Source organism: Chelonia mydas, chromosome 6 (assembly GCF_015237465.2).
Source record: "Chelonia mydas isolate rCheMyd1 chromosome 6, rCheMyd1.pri.v2, whole genome shotgun sequence".
NCBI classification, from domain to species: Eukaryota; Metazoa; Chordata; order Testudines; family Cheloniidae; genus Chelonia; species Chelonia mydas.
In genome coordinates, this window is record NC_051246.2 from 65,622,712 (window position 1) to 65,634,749 (window position 12,038).

At 44.5% G+C, this 12,038-nt stretch overlaps 1 long non-coding RNA gene across 1 annotated transcript; it reads right to left on the reverse strand.

Moving 5' to 3' along the window:
- Nucleotides 1–583: 583 nt before the first annotated feature.
- On the reverse strand, nt 584–11,730 carry LOC122466351. Its single transcript, XR_006291777.1, has 2 exons — nt 7,729–11,730; nt 584–4,633 (listed from the first exon to the last, which is right to left on the reverse strand). It is a non-coding gene; the product is annotated as an uncharacterized LOC122466351 (long non-coding RNA).
- Between the last annotated feature and the right edge of the window lie 308 nt (nt 11,731–12,038).

A 12,038-nucleotide genomic window follows, 5' to 3' on the forward strand; every position in this document is an offset into this window, starting at 1 on the left:
AATGTTTTCTTGTTACCCTTTATGTCTCTAGCTAGTTTGATCTCATTTTGTGCCTTGGCCTTTCTAATTTTGTCCCTACAAACTTGTGTTATTTGTTTAGATTCATCCTTTGTAATTTGACCGAGTTTCCACTTTTTGTAGGACTCTTTTTTGAGTTTTAGATCATTGAAGATCTCCTGGTTAAGCCAGGGTGGCCTCTTGCCATACTTCCTATCTTTCCTACGCAGTGGGGTAGTTTGCTCTTGTACCCTTAATAATGTCTCTTTGAAAAACTGCCAACTGTCTTCTATTGTTTTTCCCCTTAGACTTGCTTCCCAAGGGATTTTACCTACCAACTCCCGGAGTTTGCTAAAGTCTGCCTTCTTGAAATCCATTGTCTTTATTGTGCTGTTCTTCCTCCTACAATTCCTTAGAATCATGAACTCTACCATTTCATGATCTCTTTCACCCAAGTTGCCTTCCACTTTCAAAGGACTTAGCTTTCTCAAAGACAATCACTCTCTACACCCAACTGTGATAAACATCAGCCCTTTACACACAAGCACACCCCACCCTATCAAGAAAATGAGGACACATCTCTGCCTAGTTCTTCCAATTGGTTTATTGAAAAATAATTCACCCTTTTGCATATGCAGATTTATATGGCCATCAGCATTTCTTCATGATTTCAGTGCATCACCATCAACAGCAGACTTCCCCCACCTTATTGCCAGGGAGGAAGAAGTCCATATTCTTTGACAGGTCCATTCATTAAGTGAGATTTTTGTGACCAGTTTCCATGTTCAATATTACATGATGGACTCCAGCACTGAAAGGTCACACTTTCTTCACAGCACTTTAACAAACAGCCCGGATGCACAGCTGCTTCGTTTCTGTACTTGTCGAGTGCTTCTTTGGTGCAATTCCAACCATGATCAAATGTGCAGTCAAATGGAAAATTGGAGGGGTAGAAAATATATAGGAGGTGAACCCAACTGTAAAGTGACCTGGAGAAGTTAGAGCCGAGGGGCTGCAGGCAATGAGATGGGATCTGACACCAGTAAAGGAAACATAAAGGAGCAGTACAGATACAAAATTAAGGGAGGTACCCGGCAGCTGTAGCCTTCACATTAAAGCCAGTTTATTTTTATCTTGTCTTCATAACGCTATCCTAATATTTCTTTTTAATGCAAACAAGATCTATAGCTACTGCAGGGAACGCAAGGACTTGGAAGGTTAAGAACGGCTCTAGGGCCCATGAGAGGGTCTCTGTCTTAAGGAGGAGTCGAAAATGTGGAAGATTTAGTGTGGAAGTGTGATATAATTCATTAATGCTTGTGAAGCACTTGGGCTAAGCAATAATATTTCCTCATGGTGGTGGAAAACATACCTGGAGGTCAACATGTTCAAGCTTGAGGGCTTGATGTTAAGCACTTAAATCTATATCAAGGTAGCTGGGTCAGTCTCCTGCTCTGCAGAAGTGATGGAGACTGTGTTTCTGACTGAAGACAGTGGAAGCTCAGCGCTTCTGAAGAGCAGGCCAGTTATTTACATACTTAACATTAGGCAGTCAAATCTGAAACTTTGGGCCTCCCTGTGTATACGGAGAACTGCCCCACAAGGCCCCTGGAGTGCATTCCATATCACAAAGCCTGTTGGTTGTACTGAAGCAATTGAGCTGAAATGACCAAACTTGGCTCACTAAAGGCACCGAACCAGACAGAGACTTGCATTACCCTTCCCAGAGGTTCAATAGGTCATTGCTTCATCCTGTGAGTTACTCTACATTTTAGGGCAGTGAGGGAATTGTTTACATTGGCCACTTGTAAGAGTCCCAGGGGAAAAAAAGGCTTATGGCACTTCGGTTTTTTAACTCTGGGAAAAAAAAAAAAAAAACAACCCAAACATGTCTAGACTGCTGCATGCATGTGGCTTTCTTCCAGGCTTCTCCCACCTGTAGCAATAAACAGATTGGAAACTCTCCAGTCAGGGGTTTTCAACACCCATTTAAAACCACTTTTGCCCCATGCACACTGGTTGGTATCAACCAGAAAAATCCTATTATGCGGTAACATCAGGTGTGGAAAATTATTTTAGGACAGGGCAAAGTTCACCAAGAGCCTCAGTCTTTTCCCCACTTCCTTCCAAGGGATATAGACAATCTCATGGGTGGTTCTTCATGGACTAAGCTCCTCCAGCACATCAGGCACTGCAGTGGGGTTCCACTTGGACCGTGTGTCCTATAGTGAAATGGCCACCTAGATTTCAGTGAGGTTCTAGCAGCAGCTAGTATAGGGGCCAAAGACCTGCAGTCCTCCAGTCTCACAGCAGCTGCACCTTGAGGAACCTGTGTCGAAGATCAGTGTGAGGCTGGGGGGTGAGGCAGCTGAAAAGTTTTTTGGGGTCTCTGTAGTGAATTTAAAAGTGGTGCCAAACTGGCAGATTGGTGAGCGATTGGAGGTTGAAGTCCTTTGTTTAGGCACAAAACAAATGCAGCACTGGCAGCAGCAGCGCAGCCTTCCTCCTATGCTCTCACCAGCATGTCTTAGGCCGACCCTGCCGTGTAGGGATAGATGGGGAATTCAATCTCTTTGGCTTAGTCAGTCTTTGTCGACACTGCCAACAGAAGGGTTAATTAATGCCAGGGGTGGCCATTTCTGTTAAGAACTCAGGAATTGCCTCACTCAGTCACATCTGAGCTCCGTCTAGGCCAGCCCCAGCTGCTTCAGAGGAAGCTGTAAGAACTCCACAGTAGGCAAATGTGCGATAATCTGCCCTGCACATTAGGTCTCACCCTGATGTCTAATAGAGACTGGTTTAAGCCCTGAACAGAAGGTTTAATAGCCCTTCTGAAATGTATGTTATACTTAATTATGACAACTCTGGATATTTGTGCTAGACATGTAAGTGTTCCATCCCTTTTTGAATCTTGTTCAGTACATAGCCTCAGTGACTTTCTGTGGCAATGAGTTCCGCAGTCTAATCACACATTGTGTAGAACAAGTATTTCCTTTGATCAGTTTTGAATTTCCCACCCTTTAATTTCCTTGACTGTTAGGACACAGGGAGAACGGACACTCCTGCTCTACCATTCATTATTTTTATATACTGAGGTCATGTTCCTTCTTACTTATCTCCTTTCTAAGGCCAGTTCTCTTCACTGGGTCTTCAGAAGAGAGTTTTTCCAGGCCCCTTGCCATTTTCCTCACCCTTTCCTGAACCCTCCTTAAGTCTGCGATATGGACACCAGAAACGGAACTGAGACACCAAACTCATTCCACATGTTACCAGTCAATCAGCAAATGGTAACCACTTCTGGTAGCTACTGTCATTACCAAACAGTGTAAGGTTTTATTCCCTTCCTCTTCCTAGACTATCTAAAGTAAAACTTTTAACCCTTTTCCTTGCCAAGCCTTGCTTCCCCAGAGACGTTGCAATCGTCATTCACGCTTTACTCCAGTTTAGTTTGAAATGCACCCTCCAGCGATCTAGGTGCATATGGGCAGCTTCACCCAAGAGATGTAATTCACATCCATGAAACGTGAGGATATCCAGCTGGTGCGGTATACGGGGTGTCTGACAGTAGGTAAGCAGTTAACTGTCAGAATTTTACAAGCATACTGAAGAAATCCATATAAATACCTAGTAGCAGCCTGGAGTTCATTACACTCAGCTTCAATACCATTTCATAAGGACACCTGTTTTCCTTTATCTGATTTTTTTTTATTTACTTGATTCACACACTTTCTTAGCCACAAAAGATGGTGGTAATAAACCACTGGGGCAGGGTGTGTGTGTGTTGGGGGGGTTGGGTTAGGTTGCGCCCTCAGTAGGTTTCACCAGCTAACCAGCTAGTGAGCGTTGTAGACTCATGTGGACCTTGGTGAGAGCAGACAGGGCTGCCTACTTTTGCCTCAGAGAGGTCTCAACTCATAGTTAGGGGCAATTGTTCCTCTTCCTGAAGAGCTCTCAAGCAAGGCGGTCTTGCCAGTGCCAATGTGTATGGAGGGCCAGGAGGATGGTCAGTAAGGAGGCGGCATGGGTCTGGTGTCTTCAGTGTGCTGATGACACTCAGTTGTATGTCTGCCTGGTTGGACTCGACTTTAGTGTCTCCAGATCAGATTGCTGCAATGCTCTCTACGTGGGGTTACATGTTAAAGCCATTTGGAGATTGAAGCTGGTGCAGAACACAGTGTCTTGCTTATTTTAGCAGAGCATCTCATGAAACCAGTGCTCTGGAATCTGACCTATTGGTCTCGGGGTGGTGTTGAAGGTGTTGGTAAAGTTTGAGTGGCCTATTTGAGGGACCGCATGTCTCCGCATGCCATCCTGCCACAGCTGAGGTCAGCACAGGTGCCTCAGCTGGATCCCTCTCATGATAAAAGAGTGGGAGTGGCTGGCCAGGTGTTTTCTGTGATGGCTGTGGGACTCTGGAACTCACTCCCCGCCCTCTTGATCTGAAATGGCTCAAATCTGGTGACCTTCTGGGCATCTGCAAAGATGAATAGCTGAGATGGTTTTTGGAGAGGGTTGAGGGTTTGCTTCCCAGAGTAGTGAAGAGGCAGAGAGGGACTGTGCTGGGACTTTATTGTATTATGAATTGTGTGTTACGGTGCCTAGACTATTGGATAGGCATCCTTTTATTACTTAATATCTGAAATAAAGAAAGATCCAGCCAAGGTTAGATCTGGTCAGTCCTTTGGAAGGTGATCCCCAAGAAAAGCTCTGGGGCTTTAGGAAGTTGTGCTGACTGACTCAACAGGTGGAATTCTCTGTCTCTGAGCTAACATGGAACAAGTGAGCTAGCGTACTAGAGGTGCCATAGTTTGGATGAGACATAAAGCCAAAGTCATGAAGGTTAATGGTCATTAGAAATTCTATGACACTTTTCACAAGAGCTAGGGGTAGGAAATATTTTTGTTTTGCTTTTTGTCTAGGAGAAAGGACAGGAGGTAACCAGAAATAGTAGGAAAATACTCCTAATTATATGCCGGTTGAAGGGACCTTCTTTCCATGAAGGGTATTCCTTGTATCTTGTTTACAATAAATATCTGTTTTTAAAGGGAATAGAAGGATTTAGATGTTGTGTCCAAAACTGCACCTTGACTTTCTATTTACCTGAAAGGTCCTTTGCACTTGGAATTGGATGCAGGATGTTTCACTTCATGTCTTAAAGTGTTCTGAGTCATTACAGCTCATTGTTAAAATACCTGCTGCTTTCCAGCCCAGAGGTAGCTACATTCTAATAGCGGCTGAAGTTACGGTAGCACGTAGCCTCCAAAGGGCTTTGGGAACCTTTGGGGGTAAAAGATGTGATGCAAACGTGAGGTGGAACCAGCCTGAATGCTAACACAACTGTCCTTAGAGCAGGAGGCAGCCAGGTATCACTTCCGGCAGCTGCTCTGTTGTCCAGAGGAAAGGAAAAAGTATTTGCTGTGTTGCCATACATTATTAAATAGAGGCTTCAGCTTGTGTGAGCTCTGCCTCACTACTAAGTGGGGCCCTTTAAAGCCTGATCTCGAGAACTGCTCAGTACAATGAAACTCCAAGTGACTTCGCTGGGAGTTCAGGTGGCTCAGTTTGTCTCAGGAGCAGGTCATCTGGTTGGTTCAGTGCAGGGCTTAGTTTCTCAAAGAGTATTTCACTGAGCCCCCTGAGGCAGGCACCGGGGCTCAGAGCGTCAGCCCCATGGGTTTCAAAATATTGACCGGAACTCCACTTTGGACAGCTCTGGCTGAATTTAAGCCCTGGTTCAGTGACCGTAATCAAGTCAAGCTGGCAATAGGACAGAGGAATCAGAAACAGGTCAGCGAGGGACAGGTTTGCTATCACAACCTGTTTGTGATAATCCACATACAGCTCTTGCAGTGGGACCAGTTAATCCCAGCTTTCTCATCACAGGCAACAGCTCATTTCATTGTCAGAGCATACAACCTTCCCTACCAGTGGAGGGGTGGTGCTCCTGGGACTCATGCTCCAGTGCATGCTGGGATTGAGCTAGAACAATTTAAGAAGAGAGGGAGAATGTTACTCTGCTCTACCCCCACCCTCTTAGGTCCTCCCCCAGCTCTCTGACACATCACGCAGTGAAGTTAGGAAGGAACCAAGCCTCCCACATGTCCTGAAAATCATTTTTATAAAGCATGGTTAGGTGCTGTTTAATTCCTAGCGACAGGTCTCCTACCCTCTCCTGGGTTTGAGCTGGAAACAAATGACAGAAGAGGGAAGAGTGACAAACATGACATGAGAGACTTCTCTCCAGCCAACATGCTGCTTCCGCTCCTGGCAGCCAGCGAGGGGAGAATGCTCATTCCCTCCTCCCAGCAAGCACTTGGATGGGCTCCTTTAATGAAAGGCAAATGTTTTTTCTGCACTTCCTAGGTATTCATCCTTTTAAAGCTTTTTCTGCAGGCTCCCAGCCACCAGTGCCAAGGCTCTGTGTACAATTAACTCTCCACTCTCCTGTATAGCAGGGAAACAGGACAGTGGCCAGGAGTGAGATATTCCTAGAGGCCGAGGTGGTGTCTCGTTTTTGAGCCATGTGTATATTATACATCCATTTGTAGAGATAGAGAAAAGAAAGTATAGACCAGGCTGTCAAATAACCCATGATCAATAATGCATCTCAACTGTGCAAGAGTGAGTGAGGGGGTTTGGCACAACTCCTAGGTGTGATCCAACTCCAACTGTGTGACCAGCTCAGCTGATTGACCCTATGTTTCACTCCGTTTGGTCATTGGTTGAAAAAACCCACACTAAACAATTGCAGTATTTTCACCCAAACATGTGGCAATTTCTGGTAAAGATGCTAAAGGGTGTCATGAGCAGGGATCATCATAATCTGAAGTTGTACAAATCCTACCTAATCCACTGCTCCCCTGCAACTCCAGTCTCCTCAGTCACCCCGAGCACAGCTGCCATTGAGCTCAGTGGGATCCCTAACACAGCAGGTGCGGCCAGACGGGCACAGCCGGCAGTGTGTTAATTAAAACCTGGTGGGGGAGTGGATGGTTTAGGAGATTAGGAACAGGAGGGAGCCTTTTACCTTCTTTAGGTCTCATAGCTGCCAACATCCTCAAAGCAAAAAAACCAGTAAGTTGGCACAAGAATGAGAAAAAGCAGAGGGAGGACCAGGAAGATGGAGTGAGACCCCAGCTTTCAATCCTTTCCCTCTGCCCCACCCCTCATAGCCATTTTGGGCCCCAATCCTGCAAACATTTAAGCATGAGTTTAATGTTAAGCACAGAAGGAACCCCATTGATTTCAATGTTTAAAAGACTTGCGCAAGTTTTTGCAGAATCAAAGCCTAATTCTCTTCCTCCTGTCCCATAAATCATGACATTTTGTCTCTCTCTCTTCACCGTTAGAAGCCAAGAGGATTCCTCCCCCTTTCCAGACCCGGAGAGGGGCCGAGCATGGACGGCAGGATGGGGTTGCAGCAGAAGTGGCAAGAAGTAGCAGTACACCAGCTGGTGCTCAGTACAATTACAGGGCTGCCTGCAGAACTCCAGCAGCCTGCTACCCTTCCTTAACTCAGGGAGGGAGGCACTAACCTGTCTCTCAGCACCCGCAGCACCTCTGATTGGCCGCCCCTCCCCCAAGAGGTTAGGGAAGTACAGCCACCAGATGGGGATTTCCCCATAGGGAAAATCCATAGGAGTTTACCTCTGAGATCCCTCTGATCTAAGGTCAAGCCAGCAACTTTACCAGCACTAAATTCACTTGAAAAAACTGTATGGCATTACTAACCTTTTGTAGACCTTCTTGGAAGTGGCCTGATATCTGCGCACAGTAGATCACAACATAGGAGGAGCAGAATAATGGAAAGTTAGGACATAGACGGTTATCACGTTCTGGGGTGCAATCCAGACCAGTGTGCAGGGTGTGAATACAGGGGTGCATTCGGTCACAATGGTACACTCAGCAGCACAGGTGTGTTTAGTGTGGTATCGCTGAGGTCTGTTCAAGAGAACTATATACATTATAGTTATAAGGATACAACACATCTAAGCAATATTTACATACAGTCCAGGTGTTGGTGACAATCTGTAGAGTCCTGTGTAACAGAGTCCCAGAGGTATAAGAGGTTACCAAGAACATACCTTTATGGGTATCCCAAGTCCCTGTATATACAACATCCTTGTGCTCGAGCCCTGGTCTAGCTCTGTTTTCTCACAATATTATACCTTCTTCACCATCATGATCCTCCTTGGCTGCCCCCACTGGCTAAGAAGGGCTGTGATGAAACAAGCCTTGGAGCCAGCCAGTGTTACCTCTTAATAGTGTCTTCTCTGGAAAAAACTGAGTAACACTGGCAGACGCTTCCCTCTTCTTCTACCTAATCCCAATGGCCCAGCGCATTGCTTCCTTCGATGGCAGAACATTGTCTTATTAACATTACATGAATCATAAAGAGATGAATGGTCGATGCTGATAATTTCATCCACACAGTTTCTGATGTTGAAAATATAATTAGATTTATTTAAAGAAGATGAACATTGGAGGCATTCACCACAGAGGGCTCTGGTGGGGACCGTTTTACAATGGAGGAGACAAAGACAAAGCCTCAACTCATGATCCGGCTAATGTAATAGAGCGTCTCTGTGAACGTTCACAGATCTCCTGCTAGTTGAAGTTCAGTCTGTGTTTTCCATTTATGCAATGACGGATTTTCTGGATGATTACGATAGCTCCCCATCATGCTCTTTGTGAGAAGGGAATTAAGTCTAACGCAATTCACCTAAAGCTAGTAAATCAGATGTACCTGAAATAAAAGCTGACTTGGGGATGGAGGATAGGGAGACGGGAAGAATGCTCAAGTGGCTAGTTATTTAAAATGAGCAAATAATTCATATGAATAATGTATTCAATTCATTTTACCTTGTCTATGTTGTGACTTGGTTTACTTGGGCTCAAGAAATTGGGAGTGAGAAGGTGTGCAGGGTGTTGTAGACACACAACAGTACACAGGAGACACATTCAGTAGTCAAAACATCAATGTGTCTCATCCCATTGCATGTCTTGATTACTGCAACAGCCTTCTCTCTGGCCTTGACAAATGCAATCTTGCCCTGCTCTTAATCCATTCAGAATGCCAGTGTAAAAATAATTTTTCTAGCCTGTGGCCTTGACCACATCCCCACTCTTTGCATCCCTCTACTGGCTACCTCTTCATGGCATCAAACGTAAATGGCTTGTCCTGACTTTCAAGGCCCTTCACAGTCAATCCTCACCCTACCTATCATTGCTCATTCGTTACTGAGCTGTCAGTGCTCACCTCCAAGCAGCCCATGATTCCAGTGTGTTAAGTTTTCAAACAAGCATTCTTGTGATTTTTCCCATGGAAAATTGCTGCTTACGCTTGGGTAGAGGCTGGCTCCCCATAAATATCCAGAAAGCTACCTCATTATCCACCTTCAAATCCCTCCTCTGCCATGATGCTTGCAAAAAAACCTGGCAACAGTTAAGCTTTGGGTATGTAGAGACCACTGCTGCTCATCAGTGGTCTGTGGATCTGTTTCCTTGTACTCCCCCATCGGTCTGTCTGTATCCATCGCTTGGACCTTGTCTTATACTAAGATTGTAAGATCCTTGGGGCAGGGACCATCTTTGTACTTTGTGTTTGTACAGCACCTAGCACAATGAGTTTGGTCCATGACTAAAACTTCTAGATGCTACAGTAATACAAATAATAATCCCTTCCAACCAGCTGCCATATATAACCCCAAGCCCAAATGGATACATCTAGAGAGAGATCTCTGAAGATCTGACTCTGAACGCTCTGATTAAAGATGACTAACAAACAATACAATCATTAAGAGATAAATTTATTAGATGCAGTGCGCTAAGTAGCTCCTTCAAGAGAGAGTTTAATGATACTGGAGTCAAATCTTCACTGGTATGTCTAATTACAGTCGCAATCCAGATCTGCACTATCTTGAAATAAACGTTCACTAACTACATTAATTGAAAATATGAAGTCTCACTCAGTGGAATATTCAGAAATCCCCAAAATCTTGAGCAGGCTGCTCACTTCCTCCATTGCCAGTGGCTCTTCCTGCCCAGTCAGCCTCTCTGTTACGTCCCGGTGTGTTCACTGGTTAGCATTGGCAATGCACAACAATAGCCAAGCCACCATGCCAGCTCCATTCCCTGCATCCCTTGTAGTCCTAGTATGCCAGGCAGCTGGAATGGGTGCAGGAGCTTGTTTTGTTTACTTGGTGACCAGGTGGTTGTGCACATGCTGAAGTTGGGGGACATGACTGCACAGCTAACCGTTCCTCTCAAAGCATTTTACCATGCAGAGCCAGCTACTCCACTCCTGGTGCTTTTTGACCTCAGGTAATCTGGTATAGTGTTGAAAAGGTACCTTAAAGTTTAAATCAGTCTTGAAAGGCCGCTGGGCCTGGCGTGCCCCATCTCCTGCTTTCCATAAAACACAGCCCTCTGTAGCTATTTCTGAGATACACTTGTTAAAGCACAAAACTCTTTGGGGAAAAAGGTGTTCTTCAAAAGTAATTCTTTCCAGTTGTGTTCCCCCACCCATCCCTGCCTCAGATGTTGTAATTAGACTTTTAAATGATTGCAGATGTATGTTGACCATTTCTAATTCTAACCAGCTCTCTGCCCCATGCTTTAGATGTCCGTGTTGTTCTGGTGATTTAGTGTATTCCTCGTTTGCAAAATACTCTGTTGAGGGGCACGGATACAGCACTGCAAGTTAAAGAGGAATAATGGAAAGGAACTGTAAAGGGGAATAATCATGACCTGCCTTAATGCAACAAGTGGGATGTGGCACACTGTTTGTATTTTGTGCTAACTGAGTCAGCTTTCAGATTAATCTTGCTGGGGAAATTGCAGTGATTAGTTCTAGTATTTGATAGCTATATGCATAGCAATGGCAGCTATTTTATATTAGATACACACATCATCTATTAAATGTTTTTAGAAATCTCCAGCTCCTTTTCACTCTCTCGATACCCAGGAATGGTGCTGGTTCCTCTCACTGGGAGCTGCCATTTCACAGCTAATTCCAGACGTCAGGTCTGTTAACAGAGAAGCCAAAGAGGCCCTTTAGTGGGCAGAGGTTTGCAATAACCAGGTAAGTCTTTTCTGTCTATGACCAACAGGCATGTTCCTTTGTGCCTCAGCAGACCAGTTAATCCGAATGTTGCAATGAACACAGGAATGATTTAAAATAGTCTGGAATCGGGGTTCATTTTAAGTTTCTAAAAGGTGTTAACAAAATTAAAAAATAAACACCAACTTACTTTCCTGGGCTGGAAGTTGGGCTGAAATACAAAGTCTAGGCTCTATTAGCCAGAGCCACTAAACATGCTTGTGCTACCTTGATACTTGATTCAATACTCAGGTGGGTTATCTCAACAGAAATACAAGCACCAGTCTTAGAGGCTCTTGACCCAAAAAGTGGAAACTATATTCATGCTTTGTAATTTGGCCTAAACGAATAACACAAGTATGTAGGGACAAAATTAGAAAGGCCAAGGCATAAAACAAGATTAAACTAGCTAGAGACATGAAGGATAACAAGAAAACATTCTACAAATACATCAGAAGCAAGAGGAAGCCCAAGAACAGAGTAGGGCAGTTACTCAATGGGGGGCGGATGGGGGAAACAATAACAGAAAACGTGGAAATGGCTGAAGTGCTAAATGACTATTTTGTTTCAGTTTTCACCAAAAGGTTAGTAGTGATTGGACGTCTAACATAGCGAATGCCAGCAAAAATGAGGTAGGATCAGAGGCTAAAATAGGGAAAGAACAAGTTAAAAATTATTTAGACAAGTTAGAGATCTTCAAGTCACCAGGACCTGATGAAATACATCCTAGAATACTCAAGGAGCTGACCGAGCCATTAGTGATTATCTTTGAAAAGTCATGGAAGATAGGAGACATTCCAGAGGATTGGAAAAGGGCAAATATTGTGCCCATCTATAAAAAGGGAAATACGGACAACCTGGGGAATTACAGACCAGTCATCTTAACTTCAGTACCTGGAAAGATAATGGAGCAAATAATTATGTAATGAATTTGCAAACA